Source organism: Lissotriton helveticus, chromosome 7 (assembly GCF_964261635.1).
Source record: "Lissotriton helveticus chromosome 7, aLisHel1.1, whole genome shotgun sequence".
Classification (NCBI taxonomy): Eukaryota; Metazoa; Chordata; class Amphibia; order Caudata; family Salamandridae; genus Lissotriton; species Lissotriton helveticus.
Genome location: NC_136068.1, coordinates 634,918,552 through 634,945,215, shown reverse-complemented (window position 1 = coordinate 634,945,215; position 26,664 = coordinate 634,918,552). Strand labels below are relative to the sequence as shown.

The following is a 26,664-nucleotide window of genomic DNA, read 5'->3' as shown; positions in this document are numbered from 1 at the left end:
CCTGTGTTTCCAGGAATTTATTTTATATGTGGAAATAAGGCTTATTTCAAATTGCCCGACCATTGGTACGGGAGCTGTTATTTTGGTATTGTCTTCCCAAAGATATACCATGTGGGGAAAATCACTGGAAGCACTGAAAAAACGAATGAGTCGGCGCGTACTAAAAGAGAAAGTGCTGGTGAAATAGTAGGAGATATTTTTAGTGCACTGATACCTACAGTGGAAGTGGTTCTGAATGCACACAGGATTTGCAAATTGTCCACCGTTGTGGATCGGTTATCAACCGACACTGCTGGAGGGTTCCTGATGGTCAACACCGAATTGGTTGCGGTGAGATCAATGGTTTTACAGAATAGACTTGCTCTTGACACGTTATTGGCAAAAGAGGGCGAAGTCTGCAGAATGCTGAAAGCGCAACATTGTTGCACTTACATACCTGACAAAAGTGTGGAAATCAAAGGGTATGTAAGGAACATTACAAATTTGGAAAAGGAACTCAAACCACTTGAGGTTGACAGTGCCTGGAAGAGACTTACTGATGGTCTCTCCGCCGTAGGTCATTGGATTTCTAACTTAGGTAAAAGTCTTTTTTTTTTTTTTTCAAGTTAAAGTTTTATTTAAGGCCATGCGCTGCCTCATTACAGTACTTCAAATCACTGTACATTTACTTTGTGAAAACACAGTCTGCATTTTCTAGTACAAAAAAAAACTAAAATTGTTCCAGGAATGTAATGTAGATAAAGTCAACTTAAATAATGAAGTGCACCTTAATTACTGCTGCACTGCAGTAGTTTCTGCATTTCCTTGAAGGCTTCTTAAATAACTATCCTGTCTTCTGAACACACAATATAAAGAGCAATTGAAAACGTGACATTTGTTACTGTGTGTATCCTGCTGGCATTGGATAACCTATCAGAGATGGAGCAGGTGTGGCTGTTGGTGCCTGAGCAGGTGCAGCTGGGGTAGCATAACTGTATTGCTGGTTCATTCCTGGCTGCTGGTTCATGCCAGCTTGCTGGTTTATTGTAGGCTGCTGGTTCATGCCAGCTTGTTGGTTCATGGTAGGCTGCTGGTTCATGCCAGATTGTTGGTTCATTCCCAGCTGGTTCATTCCGGGCTGCTGGTTCATTCCCAGTTGCGGATTCATGCCAGGCTGCTGTTGGTGGTTCATGCCATTAAGCATATTTCCGAATTGCTGGTTGCCAAATCCATTCTGATATGTGCCTGTTTGATTAGCAGGCCGGAAACCACCTTGCACACTATTGGCTCCAAAGCCATTCCCAAAGCTATTGCAATTTGCGTAGTTTGGAGCACCAAAACCATTCTGAGGTTTTGAGTTGAAGTCTCTTTTTGGTCCACTGCTGCTAAATCCACGATTGAAGTTTTCCCTATCCCTAATACTACTACTGAAGCCACCACCCCTTCTGCGTTGAATGTCTTTCACGTCGATCATCCCTCATGCCTCTTCCACCTCGGAAACGACCTCCTTCAACCAGTTGCAGCAACTTGGGGTTGATTTGCTGATTAGCCTCTCGTAGAACAGCAATTAGGTCATGGGCTTGCTTTGTGTTGTTGGGTGTAAAAAAGGTGTAAGCTGTACCAGTTTTGCTACTGCGGGCAGTTCTCCCAATTCGGTGGATATAGTCCTCTGATGAATTAGGGTAGTCATAATTGATGACAAATTTCTCATCTTCCACATCTAAACCTCTCGATGCAACATCTGTAGCAATCAGAATTGGGGCTTTGCCGTGTTTGAATTCGTTTAAAACCCAGTCTCGCTCCTGCTGGCTCTTGTCACCATGAATACCCATTGCCGGCCATCCATCTCTCCTCATTTTTCTGGTAAGCTCATCACACCGTCGCTTGGTTTCTGTAAAAATGATGGTCTTGTTCTCCTTCTCGCTCATAATTTCCTCCATCAACCTCAGAAGCTTCTCATCCTTTTCGTTATCTGCACACACATCCACGATCTGCAGAATATTATGGTTTGCACTCAATTCCAGAGCACCGATGTGGATGTGAATGTAATCTTTCAAGAAGTCCTCTGCAAGTTGTCTAACTTCTCTTGGCCAAGTCGCACTCCACATTAAGGTCTGTCGATCAGGTCTAATCTGGTCCACGATTTTCCGGATCTGAGGCTCAAATCCCATGTCAAGCATTCTGTCGGCCTCGTCAAGCACGAGATAAGTGCATCTTTTGAGATTCGTTTTGCCCACTTCTAGAAAGTCTATTAATCTTCCTGGGGTTGCAATGCAGATTTCAACACCCCTTTCCAAGTCCCGAATCTGAGGACCTTTTGGAGCACCACCATAAATACAGGTTGACTTCAAACGACAAGCTCTCCCATAGTCAGCGGCAACTTGCTGCACCTGCTGTGCAAGTTCACGTGTTGGTACCAGCACCAAAACGATAGGCCCATCGCCGCGCTGGAGGAATGGCTGATGATTTATGTGTATAATGCCAGGTAACAAATAAGAAAGTGTTTTCCCCGATCCGGTTTGAGCGACTCCAACCATATCGAGCCCACTTAATGCAACTGGAAAACCTTGCGCCTGAATAGCTGTCGGTTCAGTAAAATTCTGTCTTTGGATTTCTCCCATCAGGTTACCTGGAAAATTTGCCTCATAAATATTGAAAACTGGTGCAGGACAGTTACGACCTCTAACGGTAATTTCTTTGCTTCTTCTGTACTGTTCGACTTCTTCCAAAGTTCGCCTGGCCACATCAGGATGTTGTTGGTAAAAGTTATTCTCAAATTTTGGTAACTCATCCAGGTTCCATTTCCTCTTCACAAGTTTTTCTCCCGGGGTTCCAAACTTCTTGCCTCCCATTTGTCCTCCTCCACCTCTGCTTCCCCCAAAGCGAGGACCACCACCAAAGCCTCTATCTCTGCCGCGGTCTCTGTCGTTGGTGTATCCAGGCATCTCGCTTCTTTTTCTTTTATATTCTCAAGTTAAAAAAAAATTAAGATAAGATGGTGGTGATAAAATCAGGCCTTTCCTCGTACGGTCGGTATTACGTACTGATCTTAAAGCTTTTGATGACCTGAAGGGTTACGAGGGGGGGAAAAGGAATCGGGGAGAGAGAACCGACCAAGGCGCCGGCTTTATAGCGAGAGCAGGTAAAAGTCTTTTGAGTAAAATACTGATGCCAATTGCGGGAATAGGTATAGCAGTATTTATCATAATAATCTGCTGCAAATGTCGCAAACACCAAAAGAAGTACACTGTGAACAAGAGAGGAGTGAAGAGAAATGTGGATGAACTTGAATTAGAAGAACTGAATAATCAGATTTAAAAAAGAGTGAAAAATTCTCACCCTAATAAAGAGACTAAAGAAAAGCTGAACAGAATGTTTGAAGAGATTGAACTGGGAAAAATGTGAAAAGTTGGCATCTGGTTCTATTAATTTGTGATGATATAAAATATCATCAAAGAGGGGATTGATGGAGCAAGGATTCGCATGTAAAGCGACTTGCTTGTATCAAGAACCTCAAATAATGTTAATAAAGTATAATCAACCTGTTAGTGTTACTAATATTGCACCTTTTACATTACACGGGGTGTCCCAGTGACGCTTGCTTATGTGTTTGCTCATCCTAAAACGCTTGCCACTAAAATGGCTGCTGCTACGCGGGAATTTCTTCTGCGCATGCGTCGGTCATACCCATGTGACCTGACGTACTCGCAGTTCTGGTGGGAATCCTTTGCACTTGTGCATTAGCAATAAGATGGTTGCTTTATGTCCTCACATGCCGAAGCTTGCACTGCAGCTTTCGCTATACTGTTTGTCTGCACTAATCCTAATGCTATAGTTATTATAAAGTAATGGGAGTTATATAGGGATTCCTGGTATACAGTGTACGCCTTTATTTCTGTGTTCTAAATTGTTTTCCTTTACTTTTCATGTATCTAATCTTTTGGGCCTGGGAGGTGCTTACTACTCCATTTTGGAAGTCCCTACTGCGCAAGTCACCATGGCAGAGGGAAGAAAACCTCGTAGCAGTGGAACCCAGCCAGCTGGCAGCCACAGCCAAGATGCTCCTGGGTACCGACCTATAACCCAGCAAGACGAAGCTGAACTGTACTACATTTGAAACAATTGTATATGAATGTTGTATTAACCATTGTTAGGTGAAAACCACATGTCATGGGAACCCCAAATTCGATGGGGGGTCCCAAAGATGTAAATTGAAGGCTTGAGAAAATCAAATCCTAGTTGGTGTGATGACCTGTCCTTTCTTTTGACTAATCGAAATTGGGGATTCTTACACTTGCAACATTTGGCGGGTGGTACACTGACCCGAAAACAGTATACCTAGCCTAGGTTTAGCTAGAGAATTTGTCCGACTTGTCTGAATAGCTGACCTGTCACTGACTCAACGCACTCAATAGCTGATCCAGAAACAGAGGTGCTGCGGAGCACTCTGTCCGACTGTCTCACAGATCCATTCGGGGTTTTGAGAACCTTAAGTGCTGGCGGAGCACTTTGCTGGGAAAATCGAGAACCCAGTCGGGGTTTTGACTGATAGCTGCAGAGAGGGTGTAGCGCAGGCGTTGCAACTGAACTGCGGGTGCTGGTCTTACCTTGGTGGTCCTGTCCTGATCCTAATCTGGTTTTCCTGTCCTGTGTTTCCATTCTGCACCTGCTGGCCTACTGGCAACCGCATTTCCTTGGGGTTTCTTCTGTCCTTAACTGACCCGTGGCCAGGGTTGGTCTCCACACCGTTCTAGGTAAATATAAATCTGAGGGAACCCATTTCGCATTCTCTATTTCTTTGCTTTTAATAAAATCGTACTTGCACATTGTTCCTTTTTCGTACCCTCCCTGTACTGACCAATGATAAAGTCCCACATTATAGTCGTTATTCTAGCATGTTCCATTTTTCCCCATCCTATAAGTATATTCCTACATACAGTTCATAAAATATAGATGTTCCTTTTCTTTACCAATCCTTTAGTCGGTTTAAAGTGGTTATAGTGAATTATTAGCGTGCTCCACTTTTACCTTCCCTATAGCTACATGGTATCTCCAAATCTTCTTTAGTACAAATTGAAGTTCTTTAGCTTTACCCATCCTGAGGGGTATTCAAACTGTGATATCCTAGCATGTTCCTTGTCTTTCCCGTCCTTTAGACACGCCACACCAAGTCTAAAATTTCTGAGAATCTTATTAGCCTGTTCCCTGTTCTTACCTTCTTTATTGTTCTAAATGGTTGGCCTTATTTACTTACTTTATGGTTATACTATCTTTATGATTCTGATTATTGATAGCTTACTCACTGTGAATTTTATTCTTTCTGACGATAATGAGAACTAGATAAAGGTTTTCAAAATTTCCTGACTCTGTGGTTATTACAAAGAGTGCAAATATATAAATGTTATCTGTATTTTGGTGTCTGCCCTCCTTTTACAGCTAGCTCCCTGATCCATTGTGATCATAGGTACCCGTGACAAGGATTGGTAAGTCGGGTACATTGATAATAAATAGGAAGGAACTGGGTTACTGGTAGTAGTGTTTAGGCTACCTGATTTATAAATATGGTGAATTGAATTTATGGGCCCAAGTGTGCATATGGTGAAAATAATAGTCGGGTGACCTGCGCGCTCTATCACCGCCGGGTCACTGATGCCCTTGAACTATCTGAAGCTGCTGCTGTCTGCGGACACTGAGCCTTCCTGGGGACCCTCGGGGCCCCGGGCAGTGCATGTCTGCAGACAAGGGCCCATCCGGGAGCCAGGAGAGTGAAGGAAGCCCCCAGAAGGGCTGGGGCAGGGTCAGGCTTCCGCCAGGGACAGATCCCCTGGTCTCCAGTTGCATTAAAAGTCGCGGCATTTTCCCTGCATGTTATGTGTAAGTGTTTCCAATTCAGGAGGTGGACTGGGGAAATCTGGGTGAAAAACTCTCGCCGCGGGATGTAGTTGATAGTAGAGTAAAGTAACCATAAGAGATAGTCCTGCTCAGCCCTGAAAATCATCCAGACTAACAAAGTCCCCCCAGGGAAATAGTCTCCATCAGTGTCAATGTCTGCCTGCATTAATGTGCTAAGGGTTAGTCTTCTACAGTAGGAGGAAAGAAGCAAGGCAATGTACCAAGCCGGCAGGAGTGGTTGGTTCTCTCTACAAGACAAGGCCCAACCTTCTAACTTGTAATGACCCCAGATCCCTGATGCTTGATTCGTGCCCTGAGTTTCTGGGCCTTTGCATTTTCTTTCAGCTCTTTGAAAACCGTCCCCGACAGAAGAGGGACTGCTAGTTCAATGCAAATCATTGGTACCTCCCACGTAAGTGACTTAAGTGCGCCTAGATAATAGGAAGTTTCAAAACCCCAAGAACTGGTTGGTGTTTTCCTGTTTGTCGTCTCTGGTGACATAACAAAATAGAGTGTGTGATGCAACGTGAGTTGCTGCCAAAATGTGGAACAGTCACAATTGTATCAACTGCTCTGTAATGCACGTTAACGACTTTTGAGGCTGTTCTGTTCTAAAAAAAACACCTGCAAAAATAAATGTCTAGAAGCATGCCAGTTGTTTCACTCTTCGGCCCTCATTCAGAGCGGACATAAATACAGAGATTGGGCGCTAAGAGTGCACTCAATCCGTTTTTTACAGGTAAGAAACAAGTGTGCATTTTTTTTTTTTTTGCATTTTTCACCAGGTAACATCCGGTGACATTTGCAGAGGGAAAACTCGCAGGAAATAGGGAAAACCAGACAAATTCAGATGCGTGATCACTTTTATTCCTCACATTGTACCTTATTCTGGGCAGAAAATGTGAAACTTGGTGGAATTCAGCCTTGGTGAAAAGTGCAAAGTGAGGTAATGGGTAGAAATTACCTCATCGCAAAAGTTGCCCACTCAGAACGAGGCCCTGCGCCTGACTAGCGGTGATCCCTTGAACATTCTTCAAACTAAAGGTCACTGCCATATTTGCGCTGTCTGCGGCTAAGACCGTTCCTTTTACCAATAGTTCCACTGATTGGAACATAAATGTGTGCCTTATAAGTTTTCTATGCGGTGTTTATTTTTTTAGCTTCGCTACGCAGTACAATGGCTTTGGGCTGGAGATTGCCAACGGCAAGTTAGTTCATAAGCAGGTGGGAGCCAAGCAGGTCAAAAGTGGACGTCATTAGCGCATCTCATTTCTGCATTCTGACCTCTGCTCAGCCCATCCCTCCAGGCGCTTGCAGGTGGGCATGATTACATCAAAAATTACTGCCTTAATATTTGCGTGTTATTTCTGCACCACACATGTTCTCATTGTAGGCAGTGGGCTCCTGCCCATGCCTTGAGTACATCTCGTAAAACTGTGGTGGCAGTGTCCTGTAGCAGAAAACCGAACTGCATTCACAGAAGTGATTTCGCGGGCACTTTTGTAAAAATTGCGGCATTTTTACAAAAGTGCCGATTTCGCGGGCACTTTTGTAAAAATCGCTACATTTTTACAAAAGTGCCGATTTCGCGGCAAACCGCGAAATCGCGAAATCCTGGAGGGTCTGTCTAGACTGAATCTCGGTTTCCTCCACTAAGAAACTCAATATGAAACCAATTACATTTTCTTATTGTTATCGCCCATTTTAAACATTATTTTGCGTCACCATATTTTTAATCCATTGATGAACTAAAGAAAAAACACAATCCGCAATCTTTGCTGCCTTCAAGGGGGGAGGGGCCGACCCTGACTATGGATCAGAATGCAATGTCCATGTGGCCCATTGCCATCCCTGTAGCCTGCACATGGCAGGCCCCTGGTTGACATCCGCAACTTAGTGCGGGCCTGTTAGGGTGACCAACTGGCATGCGTGCAAATTCAGGATGGTGAGTGTAAAAATTCAGGACAAAGGGTCAAATTTCAAGACAAAAATTCAGGACAGGAGGTCAAAATTCAGGACAAAACTTGAGGACAAAAGGTACGTTTTACAGACACATCAGAGGAGGTCGCAGAATACTATCGAAGTAACCCCATCCATACCCAAACATATTCAACCATTAGCAAACCTATCCATCATGTATCCTTCCATCCACCCTTTCACTCATCTATCCATCCACGCTTTCACCCTATCCAACCGTACATTTATCCATCCACTCTTCTACCCATCCATCCATTTACACTTTCACTCATCCAGCCATCCTTTCACTTACTCATCGATCCACCCAGTCACTCATCCTTCCACCCATTCACCCTTTCAGTCAACCATCCATCCTCCCTTTCTCTCTCCATGGACCCTTTCACTTAGCCATCCTTCCTTCCATTCATCCACCCACGTATCCATCTACTCATCCACTCATGAATCCATCCATTGACCCTATCACTCATCCATCCTTTCTCTCATCCATCCACCCTTACACTCTTTCACTCATCTATCCATCCTTTTGTCCATCTACCCTCCCTTTCACTCACTGATTCCATCCTAACATCCAGCCTTTTACTCATCCATCCATCTATTCACCCTTTCACTAATCAATTAATCACTCTATCCATCATTTCACTCATCCATCCACCCATTCACTTGCCCATAATCCACCCTTTCACTCATCCATCCATCCTTACACTTATCCAACATCCTTTTACACACCCATCTACCCTTCCACCCATGCACCCATCTAATTACCTTTTCTCTCATGCATCCTTCCACTCACTCATCCATCCATTTATCCTTTCTCACATTATCCATCCATTCACCTTTTCATTCATTCTTTTACTAATCCATTCAGCCATATATCCACCCATCCCTTCACTTACTCACTTGCCCACCTTTTCATATTAATTATGAGCTGAGCCTTAGCAGAGTTGCAGACAGAAGAGGTCCATCAAGAATTTCACCCATGCTGTAGTTCCTAATACAAGGGGTGGAGTGCGGGTAGGGTTCACTATGCCCCTGCACATAGGCAATCTGAAAAAGTGGAAGTCATGAGTCATGCATGATGCACAGTGCCAGGCCAGGAGGTGACTGTGACTTGGTGTTTGTTACCAGGTCTTTTAAGTGGGATGAAAAATCTGGGGGTCTCCCCAAAGGGGTTGTTGGGTGTAATTAAGGGTGTGGCTTAAAACACCTAAGCTAAAAATCTGTGCTTAGTATAGTGTGCCGCTGGACTGGCATTTTGCCTCTTCTGTCATTGTATCCAGATATATAACACAACAAGTAACGTTACACCTACAACAAGAAATAACTATTGGCTTTGTCAATGGTTGCTAGTTGCATAAAATAAGAAAGCAGCAACCATGGCTCCGTTGAATATGATATTGAAAATGTATCAGTTCTAAAATGATGAGACTGTAAAACAACTCTAGCCCCTTCTTTTTACCTTGTTTCACCGTCTTCCATCTGACAGAGTGCCCTGCCCTAGACTGAGGCAGGAGGCCCATCACATGCTTTGCAGCCCAGACTGGCCCATTGTCATTCTGTATGTGGCAATCATCAGCCCCATACAGAATGACAATGGGCGGGTGGAGCTGCTCTTGTGCTCCAAGGAGGAGTGTGAGGCGGCTCCATCAGGGAGTTGAGGCTTCTCGCGGGGGGGGGGGGCGTGGTTCCCTGCAATGCCCAAAATTATGCTGTTCCCTGCAATGCCCAAAATTACGGACAAAAGGCGTCCGTAAAAGGGATCACCACGGACAACGGACGTGAGGTCCAAATTACGGACGGCCTGTGAAATTTAAGGACGGTTAGTCACCCTCCTATGGCTTGTTCGCCCCGAGTCAACAGACTGCTTCTCTGCAAACAAGAGACTGCTTCTCTTCCAACAATGGACTGCACCCATCCTAGCAATAGAGTGCCTCCATTCCATCTAACATGACACAGCATACATTCGACCAGGAAACGACTTGTCTTCAAACATGAGACAGCATCCCTTCGGGCTTGGGACGGCACCCCTCTGGACAGAAGACTGCATCCCCCCAAGCAAGAGACTGCATCCCTCCAAACATGAGACTGCATCCCTTCAAGCAAGAGATTGCCTTCCTCTAATCATGAGACTGAAGCCATGCGACTAAGTGATTGCAATCCCTACAAAATGAGACTGCATCCCTTCAAACATGAGGCTGCATGTCTTCAAGCATGAGACTGCATCCCTTCAGGTTTTAGACTGTAACCCCTCCGAACAGAAGACTGCATCCCCCCAAGCAAGAGGTTGCCTTTCTCTAATCATGAGACTGAAGCCATGCAACTTAGGGATTGCAACCCCTGCAAACATGAGACTGCATCCACTCAAACATGAGACTGCATCCCCCAAGCAAGAGATTGCCTTTCTCTAATCATGAGACTGAAGCCATGCACCTAAGTGATTGCAATCCCTGCAAACATGAGACTGCATCCCTCCAAACATGAGGCCACATGTCTTCAAGCGTGAGACTGCATCCCTTCAGACTTGAGACTTGAGACTGTAACCTCTCTGAACAGAAGACTGCATCCCCCAAGCAAGAGATTGCCTTTCTCTATTCATAAGACTGAAGCCATGCAACTGAGGGATTGCAACCCCTGCAAACATGAGACTGCATCCGTCCAAACTTGAGACAGCATTCCTTCAAACATAAGACTGCATCCCTTCAAGCTTGAGACTTCACAGCACCCATTCAAACATGAGATTGCACCCCCTAATGCCCGTGACTGGATCCCGTCAAGATTAGACTGCACTTGGGGCAAGATGGCGATTATGTGAGGCTGCAACGTGCCGGTTCTCTCCCTTGCTCCGTGCAAGCACCAGCAGGATCGAGGCAGAGAGTGTATGGATGTGAGGCCCACGAGAAAGCTGCCGGAAGGAATGGGGACGAGCCTTCTATGGCTCGTCATCATCGGAGCTCCAGTCAGGGCAGCAGGCGTTATACTGCTTGCGGTTGGGCTTAGGATAAAGAGCCTCGCTAGCAAAGTGGTCCAGAGCGGACCGATTTGAGTTGTCTGCTTTGGCTGCAGTCGCTGGATGAGGAAGAAAGGTTCGATCGGAGCCTGCATTGTTGATATGGCTCCCAAAAAACCCAGAGCAACCTGCGATAAGGCAGAAGTGCCACAGGGGGATCGTGAGTGGCTGGAGGACCCCAGAAGCTGAACAAGCCCAGGAGCATGTGAGTTAAGCTGCTGGGGATAGGTGCTCAGACTCAGAGTTTGTTAAAAAAAATCTGCAGAACAGTCTGAGGGGCACTGAAAAAAGGGGTTGTGGCTCGACAAGGTGTGGCAAAGAAGCTATCGACTCTGGCATACATGGCAACATTTCAACTTTGATAAGAGGGAGAAATATGCGTGGGTGGAAAGACCTGAATAACGCGTAATACGAAACGGGTCAGGTAAAACACAAAATGAATCGCAGGCAGTGGTGGCTGGTGACATTTGAAAGTGGTGAGGTGTAAACTTTCTGTCGGAGTGCACCGTGGCGAGCGAGTGAAGCGAGCGAGCCCGAATATCTTAAAGGGGGTTCTGGAGGTACTCCCCCTGAGAAATTTTTGAAAAAGAGTGGGTAAATGGTGCATTTTCAAGCAAATTTAAGAAGCAAGAAGGTTAATAAAGCAATTGTGTTTAAAATCCAACACCTTCCCTAGTGTCCGCACTGACTGGAGTTGGAATAGTAAATGATACTATTCCAACTTCCAGCACCCCCCCTCCGCAAGTCGTTGTTCCGACTTGCGGAGTAAAGGTATGCGGAATCACAACGCGGTTGTTGTAATGACCGCGTTGTGATTCCCTGCGGTGTAAAAGAATGCAGGATATTGAGGTATATTCCTCAGGCACACGTAGACCTACTACTTTGTAGTACGTGTGGGAGTAGCCAGGGAGGGGGAGTGTCAGAAAAATGAACAATACCTACTATAAAATGTGGGAGAGAAGAAGGGTAAAGTACAAAAAGTAAGGGGGAAAAAGGCGGGCCATGAACATGTACAACCACTATTACAAAAGTGTAAGGCAGACCCAGTGCTCATAAGTTACACACACATCTATTTAAGCAGTACAATTGCCCAGACAGGCTCAAATCTACTCCAGCCAAGCCCTGGAGTAAGCCACTCACAGGCACTGACTGCAAGAGAATCCCTCTGAAAACCAATGCAGACACGATATAACACAAACAGCAGAAAGGCAAACATAATAAAGTAAGTTAAAAAAAAAATCTAATTCACCTGGAAATGGAAGAAAAACCATCACCCTAAATATGACATAAACCTAATCTACCATATATAAAAGGAATAAATACACAGAGGAAATTACAAACAATAAAATATAGTGGATTTCAAATATGCTCACATGTTGTGAAACCTAGGAATAACAAAATCTCTGACATACAATTTTACATGCATCTCCAAAATGACACATCATATGACATGGACCACTGCTCAGAATATGCCAAGTCATACACAGCATTACAATTGCGTTACAATACACATGCACACAAACACTCAATGACACTCAATTAGCACAAACCTATTGAACATTTATAACTATAATAATAATGTTCGGCATATGATGTTCACATTCATACAGCTGGTCTTGCTTTTTGAAAGGGGCTTCCTTCGATTTCCATCTAACAAGTCACCTTTGTGCAAGGGTCCGTCATGTTGGTGGAACCTTGCACCAAACTGTAAAAAGCAGTGACAGGAACCATGGTATTGCTTTAAAAAATGACTGCATGCCTGGGGTTCATTTCTAAATGTAGCAAATAGTACCTCTTTTTCCATCGCCCTAGCTTAGAAACAGGCCGTCCACCAGGATCTAAATGAGGCCCATGGTTCTAATGTAGGCACCAAAGACACACATTGTGAGGACCCATCACAGACATCTAACTGCAACAGGCCCTACCCAGCTGGAGCCCTGTTGTCTCCACCCACTCCAGCAACATGCTTGTGCCCCTCATCATACTATGCTATACCACACCACTGTGCCATGCTAATGACAGAGCTAATGCCAGAGAGCTATTCCTAGTTCCGATAGGAGAATTCAGGAGGAGCAGAAGACTTAATCTGTTTCTGAGAGTCCTCCCACGTCTGTATGTAATGAGTGGTCTGGTGGTGATGTTTTCACTGAGCGATTTATCTGCTCGTAGGATGTGCCAGTGCTTCGTGAGGCTCTTTCTAATAACATAACTAGGTCCCACTGTGCCCCACACCATCAGCACCACAACGTGGCTCACTCCACACACCAAGTGTTTCCACAAATGTGGAAACTGTGGGGTATGCAAATGGGCAAGAAATGGAGTCAAAAGATTTGAGGGTTACAATGACAAGCAGCATGAGATTAATGTGAACATTAATTGTAACACCAAGTTTGTGGTGTACGGTCTACAATGTACATACCGGGTCCATCAGGACCGTAAAAGAACGCATTAGCGAACATGCCAGAGCCATCTACCAACAGGATGCCAGATATCCTATGGCTCTACACATAGCCTCATGTCCCTCGCAAGGTTCTCACAAAAGTTTCTCCTTCTTTGGCATTGATGTCGCCCAACACAACATAAGGGGGGCAACCGCGAACTCAGACTCAGACTACTGGAAGAGACATGGTTCATGCGCCTTCATACCGTGGAACACGGCCAGAACACCGACCATGAATTACATTACTTCCTAGGCAGCTAGACACACCACAACATCAGTTCTGCTCTGGGTGCATCCCGTCGGGATCCCTCTCACCCTAACTATTGCTCATACATTTTCCCGGGTACCCATATTTTATCTAATGTACTCCCCCTTTTCCATGCACTCATCTGCTTTTCCCCGGTCCACCACTCTTCAATATTTGTCAACTATAAGTTTTGATTGATTTTATTTGGTGTAAATTACTGTGCCACATTTATGTACGAATTTGACACCCATTGTTAAAGCCTTATGCATTTGACTCATTCAATCGATTGGCTTCGGTAATATACTATGTTCTGCCATTTTGTTCCAGTAATTTTATTATGTCCTCAAATGCATCACTACTTCAAAGCTACTATGTGACAATTAGCCGCTGACGTGAGACACTGTTCGTCGCTACATTAAGTTGTAATATAACCGATTGTTATGTACGGCATAGAGATGCCACTTTCTAATATTGGTCCTCCATATTGTTTTATATTTGAGTGGCAGGTAGTTTGTAATACTAGCAAACTTTTCTTTTCCTTTTACTACTTTCCTCTCTTTAACCCTCCGTATTTCGCACCCCTCATTGTACCTTCACTTTTTCCGCTACCACACTTCCGATGCACACCTTTCCAGGACTGTTAGTGGTCCAGTCTTTTCCCTACACTTTAGTCTTAAACCAACTTTCGGCCGCTGCTTGGTCTCGGAATCACTCCTTCGGCGAGACGAGCAACGGCCGGACCCTGCACCATCAGGTACTGTTCTTCTTTAACATATGAGATGCGGAGGTGATTTTTTATAGATTCCTTCACAGCTTTTACACATCACTTACCCCAATCCCTTTTCTATTTCACAGGATCCGCACTCACACGGACGTACCCGCCCGTTTGATCCTACCATTGCCTGACGGCCACACCACGGCTGTCTCAACACGAGTATACCGTGAGTTTCCATTAACAAGCGGCAATTTATGTTTATCTGCAGGCGCTACCACATTTCTCATACTGTCCGCACTCACTGACGACAAATTCCTCCCCTTTTTCCTTTTCCCCCCTCCTTCTCTTTCGCCTTTACAACCCCAGATACTTCTCCAACGCATTTGAAGGTAAATGCTTTCCTACTGTAGGTTCACTTTTCTCACATTATTACCCAAGCACGTTTCTGCCAACACGTCCTCAGCAACTATACTTCACTCGACTCTCTGGGGGTCTTTTCTTCATTTTATAGTGATTGTACAATGTAGAATTGTATTAATATCAGTAGGCGTCTATATTTAACCAGTACTAGTGATGCATGGCACATCGTGTTGATTCTTTTATTGACAATACTAGGCCACATCAGACAATCTGACAGCCGATCTACAGCTAATTATCAATATGCAATATATCAGTTGCTGGTCCCTGACCTTCTAAAACACCTCATCATCTGTTTTAAATGTTTCACTGTTTTTTGCACTCGTGCTCTCACAAATGCACTTTATTACGGGAATAATTTGTTAATATGAGACCCTTTTATGATCATTTGCCGCATATTGTGTATATTTTATATATGTTTTGACTCAATGGTTCCTCTTATTCCTTGAGAGGCACTACCAGGTGTATGCTCTCCAAGTGAATCACGCTTTGGGTCTTTGTCAAACTACCACATTCCTTGAGAAGAACTACACTGGTACACTTTCCAAGCGAATTGTGCTATTTCTGTTATGTTCCCCCTTTTAACCATCCTGACCCCACCCGTTTCCCAATTAAGTAGGCCATGTTACGTTTGGGTCTGGTTTGTCCAATTTCTTTTCTCCGCCCCCTTTTTCATATACAGGTCTCCAATAGGGTTTCCACGCTAAGAAAGGTGTTTACAATAGCCACCCCACTTAAGTCACTTCATGTTTCACCATTTGAAGTTGTGTATAACGACTAGTTACTTTCAAAATGTTTGTTTTCTCATATTATATTGTTCCCAGCCCTGAAGAGTCACAGCCATTGACCTGTTGGCGATACACGTGTCGGCTGGCGTTGTTTTTTCGCATGAACATCTTCATATAAACAACCCTTAAGAAAACCACCGGTGTCGACTGCATCATATTTCCAACATTGTATCAACTGTTGAATTTACATGTGTGCCCAGGATATGTTTATGTTTGTCTGGTGATGGGCTTCAATTAATCAATCAATCAAGACATTTATAGAGCGCGCTACTCACCCATAGGGTCTCAAGGCGCTAGGAGGGGGGTGCCGTTACTGCTCGAACAGCCAGGTCTTGAGCTTCTTCCTGAAGGAGAGGTGGTCTTGGGTCAGGCGCAGGTCGGTCGGGAGGGAGTTCCAGGTTTTGGCGGCTAGGTAGGAGAAGGACCTTCCTCCTGTTGTCGCTCTTCGGATGCGGGGGACGGCGGCGAGGGCGCGGCTGGTTGATCTGAGGTGGTGCTTGGGAGCGTAGAAGTTGATTCGGTTGTTGAGGTAGCTCGGGCCTTGGTCGTGTAGGGCTTTGTGTGCGTGGGTGAGGAGACGGAAGGTGATTCTTTTGTTGACGGGGAGCCAGTGCAGGTCTCTCAGATGTCCGGAGATGTGGCTGTTACGTGGGATGTCGAGGATGAGTCTTGCTGAGGCGTTCTGGATCCGCTGGAGTCTCTTCTGGAGCTTGGCGGTGGTTCCGGCGTAGAGGGCGTTGCCGTAGTCCAGTCGGCTGGTGACGAGGGCCTGGGTGACGGTCTTCCTGGTCTCGGTGGGGATCCACCAGAAGATCTTCCGTAGCATGCGTAGGATGTTGAAGCATGACGAGGAGATGGCGTTGACTTGTCTGGTCATGGAGAGGGAGGAGTCCAGGATGAAGCCCAGGTTGCGTGCGTGGTCCGTCGGTTTGGGTGCGGTGCCCAGGGCGGGGGGCCACCAGGAGTCGTCCCAGGCGGAGGGCGAGGAGCCCAGGATGAGGACCTCCGTCTTGTCTGAGTTCAGTTTCAGGCGGCTGGTCGTCATCCACTCGGCTACAGCTCTCATCCCTTCGTGCAGGTTGGCTCTGGCGGCAGCGGGGTCGTTGGTCAGGGAGAGGATCAGCTGGGTGTCGTCGGCGTAGGAGATTATGTTGAGGTTGTGTTGGCGTGCGATGGCCGCGAGGGGGCTCATGTAGACGTTGAAGAGGGTGGGACTCAGCGAGGATCCTTGGGGGACGCCGCAGATGACTTCGGTGGCCTCTGACTTGTACGGTGGTAGGCGGACTCTCTGTGTTCTTCCGTTGAGGAAGGAGGTGATCCATTCCAGTGCCTTCTCCTGGATTCCGATGTTGCCGAGGCGCTGCACTAGGGTGCGGTGGCAGACAGTGTCGAATGCCGTGGAGAGGTCTAGGAGGATGAGGGCCGCTGTTTCTCCGTTGTCCATCAGGTTTCGGATGTCATCGGTGGCAGCGATGAGGGCGGTCTCGGTGCTGTGGTTGGCTCGGAAGCCAGACTGTGGGGGGTCAAGGGATCCATTCGTCTCGAGGAAGGCGGCCAGCTGTTTGTTGACGGTCTTTTCGATGACTTTGGCCGGGAACGGGAGGAGCGAGATGGGACGGTAATTCTTGAGTTCGGTGGGGTCCGCTGTAGGTTTCTTGAGTAGAGCGCTGAGTTCTGCGTGCTTCCAGCTCTCCGGGAAGGTGGCGGTGTCGAAGGAGGTGTTGATGATGTCCCGCAGGTGGGGTGCGATGACAGCGTCGGCCTTGTTGAAGACGTGGCTTCTAGCTCTTCCCTCTTTCAGAGGTTTTGGGTCTTCCTCTGACCTGGTAGCACCATAAGCTTTTGTTCCCCATTTTGTTAGTATCCTGCAAGGTTATCTGCCTGAGCGCCACTCACCGGCTACCCCAAAACCCTGTGAGAATCAATCCTTACCTGGGGTGTCTGCACCCTCTATTATGCCAGCCTCCTATTGGTAGGGAACATATCCCTAGCCCGTCTTCAAGATGGTGGGCACTGAAAAATGTGTTTCACTTCCCCTCCAGAACCTGAGTGGTGGAGTTGGCGAAGGAGGGCACACCTCCTTTTCTCACTATGTTTTCCCGCCAGTTCTCCTGCCAAAAGTGGGGGTTTGAACTGGGGGCTGACATCTGCTGCTAGCAGCAGAAGCTGGGGTCGCATTACAAAGGCGGCGAGGCCTTTGAAGCTTCCCTCTCGGGCACTATGCTCCTCCTGGGGGAGGAGGTGTGACATCTCCAGCTAGGATGGGATTTGTTTCTGGCCTCAGAGAGCAGGGGCTCTCGACCCAGGGGCCCGGACACATGTATGGTGGTGGCAGGCTGCCTAAAGCCAGTCAGAGACCACACTGGGGTTGGCAGGTTTTTAGGGGGCACCTCTGAGGTGCCCTTTGAGTACGTTTTAATAATTCCAACATTGGCATCAGTGTGGGTTTATTAAGAGGAGTTGTTTGGTACCAAACACTCCTGGGTTCAGTGAAGTCATCAGGGTGCTGGGGAACTCGGTGTCAAGTTTCCAGCTCATGTACTCTCTATGGCTTCCCTGGCACTTACAATATTAAGAAAAGACTTAAATATTGTAAGGGCATATCTGCTCACACAGATATGCCTATACCTGATTTATAGTGCACCCTGCCTTAGGGCTTGTAAGGCCTGCTAGAGTGGAGACTTACCCATACCTTAGGTAGTGCTGCTTAGACATGGCAAACAGGTAGTATTCCATGTCGACTTTTTTATTTTTGACTGCACCAAGGCATGAAAGCTGCAGTGGCAGTTTGCATGGCCTTGGTGAGGGGTTCCTAGGGTGCCCTCTTCAGTCCCAATGCCCATTTACTTGGAACTTTCAGGGGGGTCTGAAGTTGCCAATCGTGGCACTGTTTTAGGGAAGGAGCTCGGGCACAGGGGGCTTGGTTAACAGGGACCCTGTGCGCTTTCAATCAAAACCATATCATGTTCGAGGCACAAAGTGGGGGCTACCAATATCAAAAGAAGTACTTTGTCACACATGCTGAGTCATGTTCTTTCTACTACGACCCCCTTGCGCTGTGTATATTTGGTCTGAACATTTTCACCAAGTTCTGTTTTGTGCCCTCAACTAATCGACTTTCAAATACAGTGAAAGCGGAAAGAATCATTTTTGGAGGTTAATTCAGAGTTGAGGATGGCCCAAGTCTCTGGAGGAATGCTGCTTTAAAAGAGGGTGATATTACAGAAAGGGTAACAATGCCCACCAAATAAAAGGTTTATTGAAGCATGCTTACTTACCCTTTGCCCAGTGGTTACAGATAATCTTAGGTGCATGCTAAACTATTTGTGTATGAGTGTGACTGTATTTTAAGTATGACCCCTCCTATCCCTCCACCTTTGTCTGTCCAACTGAATAACACATCCACCACTCAAACTACTTTCCTATTTCACTATACTAATTGTCAACACTAATCCTTTATGGTTTCAGGAGTAGCGTGCTACTCACCAATAAAGCGCTTCAACACCCCATCAGGGTTACAAGCACTATATAAAGGCAAACCTTTTCTATTTTCTACCCCTCCCCAACCCTTCTCAATCCAAATAACTGACTAATATATCCACCACTCAAATTACTTTCATATTTCACAATACTAATTCAACACTAATCCTTATGGGTTACAGGGTAGCGTGCTACTCATCAAAAAAAGCACTTCAAACCCCAACAGGGGTAGCAAGCACTATATAAATATACAAACCTCTTTTCCTCTTCTATCCTGCCGCTACCCTTCTCTATCCAAATAACTGAATAACATATGCACCACTCAAATTACTTCATTTTTTACTACACTAATTTTCAACACTAATCCTTTATGGGTTCCAGAGTAGCGTGCTACTCGCCACAAAAGCGCTTCAACACCCCTTAAGGGTAACCAGAGCAATTTTTTTTAAAACATATTTTATTGAGTTTTATAGTATCAAACCATACAGTACAGTTGTTCTAGGATCTTTGTTACATAACCATGTATAACAAGGCGTTACATCACAAAATCCTCAGTTTGCACAGGTATGTACATGAACTTCCAGCTTTACATTACTTATTATACATTCAGTCATACTATGTATTATCATCAGTATAGTATAAGGCAATACACACAATAAAACCCAAAACAACACCCCAACTTCCCCCCTCCCCTAAGGTCACGGTCTCTGTCCACCCATTACACACTGCACCGAAAAAACAGTGGGCAGCTTCATCATTAAAAGTGTCTGGTCCGCACACTCAGCATTGCACTAAGTCCCAACCTTGCTCTACTGCACACATATTCCATGAGTCATTACCGTACCAAACATCCATTTCCTAGGTCACAGAATCCAAATCATGTGATCGCATCCCCTCTAGCATAACTTCCCATTCGAGGGAGATCGGGGTTTTACGCAGGCCTCTGATTTCTTCTCTGCGTAATGTCGCACCTTCTCCGCCACCCCAGCGTAATAATTCTGTGTGCCAGGCACGCACTTCCGGGGATTTACGAGATTTCCACCTCATAGATATATTTCTAATAGCCAGCATAAATGCAAGGTTTACAAATCGGTATTGCACTTTATGGGTAGTGGCATGAGTATGGAGCCCCAAAATGCACTCCCCCAGTGTATCAGTAATAGCAAGCTGCGTAGCCGACTCTGTCATGTGTCTTACTGTATCCAATATCTCCGTAGCTTCTGGCATTCCCATATCATGTGTATAAAGCCCGCTCCTTCTAAAAGACATCTCGGACATAAGTGCTGTGTTTGGGGAAACCTCTTGTCAAGTCTGTTCAGGGTTAAATATGCACGATGTAGCACCATCGTTTGGATAAATTTGAATTTGGCATTGCGTGGGATCTTTCTGGGGCGTTCCAACACTATCGACCATTCCTTCTCCAACATTTCTTTTACCATATCTAATTCCCACAGGGTCTTCAGCGTTTGCAGGGAGACCCTCGTATGTGTACTAATACCAGCGTACAGCCATTTAATCAGATGACGCCCACAGCCCATGTAATATACCATCTTAACCAATGTGTTCTTGGGGGGGGCTGTTCTCTGTAGGGTCCAATGCGTCTTAATAAATCTAATTAGTGCTGTATGCATTAAGTACAAATGTGCCGGGGCGCCAGTCTGATTTATAAACGTGTCATGGTCCATTAGTGTCTCTTCCCCGAACAAATCCGCCACCGTACTTATACCCGCATCTAGCCAGGGCGTCAATTTGCATTTCGTAAGCCTACCACTTGCTAGCGTGATTCCTAATAATGGTATATTCCCTGCGTACCTTTGTGTTGTGTATGTATATTGCAACGCCGCTCTCCAGCACCGTAGTGCCGTCTGCAGTAATGGGGGAAGGTCTGTTGGGTTCCTGCTACCCGGCAGTAACAAAGCATGTAGTGACCCACTATCCAAGTCTGCGTCGGTATAGTCGATTTCTTGCAGGTTACGGCCGCCGTCCAATACGACAACCATTGTAGCTGACAGGCATAATAATAAGCACGAAAATCTGGTACTCCGAGGCCACCCGCCCTAGTCCCGACTTGTAGTTTTTTCTAGGCTAATACGTCGCCTGCCCTTACCTCAGATGAGATCTGTAACCAGAGTGTTGAGTAAACTAAAGGTATGTTGTGGCACGATCAACGGAAAATTCATAAAATAATATAGCAATCGTGGCAACACAACCATTTTAGCAATAGCTGCTCTGCCCGTTATAGAGAGCGGCAACACACTCCAGAAAGCGACACTAGCCCTCAATGCTCTGATCGCTTTATTCAGATTGCCCTCCAACATGTCCTCGTGTTTTCTATATATTTGTATGCCTAGATATCTAAATGTCGACTGTGTGACCTGGATACCAGTGCCTCCGATATCTACCTCTGCAGTGCCCTCCTGTTCCACAAAGAAAAATGCATGTGTTTTTGTGGTGTTTATAGCCAGTCCTAATATATGTTCGAAACTGTGAAACGTCTCAAACAACGTGACCATTGGTTTGTTGAGATCAGATATGTACATGAGGATATCATCAGCATACTCCGAAAATAAGTTGAGTTGTGTTACCTATTCGTATCCGCACTGTAATTAGACCTGAAGCACACCTTCTTTTGCCTTTTCAAACTTCATTTTTCTTTTAATGTTTTTTTCCATTATGGCGTGCAGCACTCTGTGTTCCTCCGTCCCAAACAAGCATCTGAGGTAAACAGCTCTGTAGGTAGCGCGGAACGTCCGTGCCACAAAGGAGTTGCACAGCCGTATGCACAAATGTAAATGATATTCACACGTATTCCATATTTTCACCAGATTCATCCAATTTTTATTCCAAGTTTTATTCCAAAGTTTACTCGTTTTTTTCATTTTTTTCACCATCACGTCAAAGACATAAAGTTTTCATGTTTTATGCGTCTTAATACTCTGTGAGTGCCAATCCGGGCTTAATCGCAGGCTTTAACTTAAAACTTCATAGTTCCAGAACATTCCATTCTACGAATGCATTTCGGTCTGCACGACCTTCTTCGGGGGTATCTATAATATTAAAAGCATATTTTAATAAACACTCCATTTGCACGACACTGCTACAACTGACAATTCGCCCAAGTGTCCCTCCCAATTCATCAGTGATATACCTGAATATTATGTATTATTCAGGTATATCACTGATGAATTGGGAGGGACACTTGGGCGAATTGTCAGTTGTCAATGAGTTATTGAAGTTTTAAGTTAAAGCCTGCGATTAAGCCCGGATGGGCACTCACAGAGTATTAAGACGCATAAAACATGAAAACTTTATGTCTTTGACGTGATGGTGAAAAAAATGAAAAAAACGAGTAAACTTTGGAATAAAACTTGGAATAAAAATTGGATGAATCTGGTGAAAATATGGAATACGTGTGAATATCATTTACATTTGTGCATACGGCTGTGCAACTCCTTTGTGGCACGGACGTTCCGCGCTACCTACAGAGCGACCTATTCGTATCCCCCAATCTAGGAAATCCTGTCGTAACTTTAGTGCCAACGGCTCTAATGCTAATATAAAAAGGATGGGGGGACAACGGGCAGCCCTGTCTCGTCCCTTTATGTATGGTATATTCCTCTGATATATGTCCTCCCGTTCTAGTGCGTGCCGTGGGGGCGCTGTATAATATTCGTATCCACGTTATGTATTCTATCGGTATTCCAAATTTTTGCAGTGCCTGGAACATATATTCCCAGTGTATGGAGTCGAAAGCCTGTCTAACGTCCAGCAAAAGACAGCCGGCATGTGAATAACGCTTCGGGGCCTCTGTTAGTAAATAATGTAATTTCATTATGTTAAGGGAAGTGCTGCGAGCAGGCAAAAAACCTGTTTGGTCTATGTGTATCAACTTTGACAAATGTGGGAGCAGTCTGTTTGCTAGTACTTTACTCAATATTTTGTATTCCGTGGACAACAACGACAATGGCCGGTAGTTTGCCATATCCGTGTGTTCTCTGCCCGGCTTCGGCAGTGTAATGACCAGGGCTTGAGCCGTCGTAGTAGGCAGAGAGCCCTTCTCCAAAACCTCTTTATATAGGTCTACTAGTGGGGCACCAGAGCCTCTGCATATGTGTCATAGAACTCAATGGGGAGCCCATCAAGGCCAGGTGTTTTGTTGCGCGGCAGCCCCTTCATTGCTACACTGATCTCCTGTGGTGTAACGTGTCCTATAAGTCCCTTACGCACTGGTTCTGGAATTGTCGGACAGGTTAGGGTGGATAGAAAATCCACTGTTTGGTTCTCAGTGGGGTAATCAGGTACCCCATATAATGTGGCGTAATAGTCGCGGAACGCCGTATTAATCTCCCCTTGAGTGGTAGCTATGTCCTCATTGTCTTTAATAATTCGAGGTATGACCACCGATGGGGGGTCGTCACGTATGATGCGAGCCAATAATGCTCCCGCCTTGTCGGCCTCGCTGTGAGTACGTTGTGTGAATGCCGTATAGTCTGTGACCCTCAGGGATTCCAACAATTCCGCATGACGGATTTGCGCCTCTTGTAGATGGCCTTTTGCTCCGCATCTGTAATTGCCTCTTTTCTAGCTTGCCCAATGTCTCCTCCACCTCCACTAGTGATTTATGCAGTTCTTCCCTTGCTCCCACCGTCGTACCAATAGCTTTCCCACGTACCACCACCTTACATGTGTCCCATTCTATCAGTTTATTCGTGGCCCTATTACTGTTGTCTATAAAATAGTGTTCGATAGTGGCAGAAAGGGTATTTTGGAATACTTGGTCCTCCAGGCGTTGCGGTCAGAGGCGCCATGTTGGGACCGGTGTGGGTACCCTACCCCATGTGATGATGGATTCCAGAGGGTTATGATCTGAGAAGGTCTTGGGGAGATAAGTGGAGTCAGTCACCTGCATTGCTATCCTGCTGGAACAGAGCAGCCTATCTATTCTCGTGTGGAGGTCATGTACCACAGAATAATATGAGTATTCCCTATGTAGTGGATGTCGCATTCGCCATACGTCATGTAAACCCCACCCCTCAGTCCATCTTAGTAGTGTCTTGGCTTGTTTATGTACACTAGTGCCCTGTAATGGTGGGTGCGACCTATCCAATGATGCATCTAGCACTACATTACAATCACCTCCCAATAGCCATGGATATGCCTCCCAGCCCGCTAACGCCCCACTCAACGTATTCCAATATTGGTCTTGCTCGTAATTAGGGCCATAAAATTTTTCCAAGATTACCAATTGCCCGTCCAACGTCCCTTTAACAAGCACATATCTACCCAATTTGTCAATACTCTGCTCCTGTGCGACAAAAGGCACCCCATGTCTTATCAAAATTGTGGTACACCTAGCATAATTAGAGTAGAGGGTGGAGAATACTTGCCCCCTCCATTTCTTCCGGAGTTTCACGGCCTCACTTTCTATCATGTGTGACTCTTGCAGGTAGACTATTTACGCCTTGCGGCGCTGCAATTGGGCGTGTATCCTGTGCCGTTTATGTACCGTGCCCATACTTCTTACATTTCAAGTTATAATTTTGTACTTCCCTGGTGTATACATCTTTACATTAAACATAGTGTGCGAAAATATAGCATGACATATCGGCAGACCATCATAGCAACAATGGCAGACAATTCAAGACCATACCCTATCCCAACTTCCCTAATACTCGGTCCAATATCAAAACTGTATCGGACCAAAACCCTCAATAACTGATCCAACATACATTCAAGGATCACCAATGAATACAAAGATTGAATTAACAAAAAGGAAACAAAAAGGGGGTATACATAGCGCCTTCGCCATATGGGGGGTTGTGCCTGCGCTTTGCACATGGTACTGTGTATCAGATATCTGCCAGGTTTGAGCTTCTACGGTACAAGAGCACTAATAATTGGTGCCTAATATAAAATAGCTATACTGTCTGGAGGGGGCCTAACGCAGCTGCGGTGTGAAAATACAACCTAAAAGTTACAATACTTGTGTGAGTCCATCACCCAAACAGGTCCGTGATCAGTCAGCTGTGGAGTTGCCGAAGGAAATAAGGCCACACTACCCTCGGAGTCCGATCCGTGTGAGTCTTCCTCTTCCGTAGAGGATTTAGTGATAGTCCTTGGCGCATTCGTGAAGGTCGCCGTGGCCAATACCGCCTGTTGTTTGGTCTGTTGTATCTGTTGTAACTCGTGCACGCCCGTTGGTCCTCCGCAGTCTACGGCTTCTACGCCCAGTCGAGGTGGTTTCGAAGGATTTCTGTCTCTCCTCTGTGATCGCTGCAGTCTCTTCCGCGTTAGTAAGTTCCATCACCTCCAGCCAGTCCTCAACGTCTCCAGGGCTCTCAAAAAAATACGATTTCTGTTTGTGTACTAATTTGAACCGCGCCGGGAACAATAGTGCATACTGTAACTTCAGGTCTCTAAGTCGCCGCTTCACCGCCATAAAAGAGGATCTTTGCTTCTGCACAAGCATCGTGTAATCCGGGAATAAAAAAAAACTCGCATTCTCGAAGTTAATGGGCGCCGCCACCCTGGCTTTTTGCAGTAGAACGTCTCGATCACGATAGTTCAATAACTTCACTAGGAGGGGTCTCGGAGGAGCACCTGGTTTAGGTCGCCCAGTAGGTATTCTATGCGCCCGCTATATGCAGTATTGTGAGGAGAGCCCCTCTGTCGTGACATGGTCTCTAAACCACTGCTCCATATACCTCGTTGCGTCAGGTTCTTCACTTCTCTCCGGCAGGCCAACCACCCGGATGTTATTCCTTCGTGCTTTCCCTTCCGCATCCTCCACTCGCTCCAGTAAAGTGGCCACCTATGTTTGCAACTGCTTCACATCTGTCTCCGTTTGCTTCTGTTTGGGTAACAGCTCCACCAGTGTCGTTCCATGCGCTTTCACCGTCTCCGCCGTCTTGACATGGTCCGCCCTGAGCAAGTTTAATCCCGTGGATAGGGACCCTATTTGGAGCTCGAGTGCTTTCCGTGTGTCGCGTACCTCCCATAGTATAAGATCCAGCTTATCTTCCGTGTTAGACTCCTTAGTCGGGGGGACATATCCTGAGCTTATCGCCTCGTCTGTACCACCAAGGCCTTCTTGTGTCGGGTCCACATCACGCTGTTCTTGCTGCTTCGGCTTGTCACGTCCCACCTTGCCAATTGCTCTCGGTGTAATTATGCACTAGAGTAGAGATACGAGACAGAGAAGGTCCCACATAAAATCTCGTCTCGACCCACATGCGTAAAGTCCTTCTCCGTCGCTGGAGGGGTGGAGATGTCAAATCTGCTAGGCTATTCCTGCCCCCTGTGTGCAGTGTCAGTGCTCATATAGGGCCCGCCGACTTCTTAAACTCCCACCTGGCACCACAACGATCTGTAGTGGGGCAGGTATGCTACTTCAGTGGCCCCACCCCCGTCGTGTCCCAGCTGCGGAGGAGAGGATGAGAACAATGGCGCCTTTAGGGAAACCACCAGGCGTCTACATTCGTATTAGTGGTCTGCTCCTTCCAGGTTCGTCCGGGCCCAGCAATATGGTAGAGCAGCACGAGGTATGCCCCCACAGGTATTCACTGAATATCAGACCAGCGTTGGTACAGGTATATGATCAAAGTAGAGCTTCCTCCATAGGTACAGCAAAGCCCTCTACCGTTCGCCCATCTCTCCCCAGGCTATAAATAGTGTGTAGCGGCCTTCTGCCAGTCCATTCGATCACTTCTGGGAGGGCATTTAGGA

At 46.0% G+C, this 26,664-nt stretch overlaps 1 pseudogene; it reads right to left on the bottom strand.

The window, feature by feature from the left end:
• Positions 1-586: 586 nt before the first annotated feature.
• Positions 587-3,111, bottom strand: LOC144768874 (putative ATP-dependent RNA helicase DDX5 pseudogene; annotated as a pseudogene).
• Positions 3,112-26,664: the final 23,553 nt, after the last annotated feature.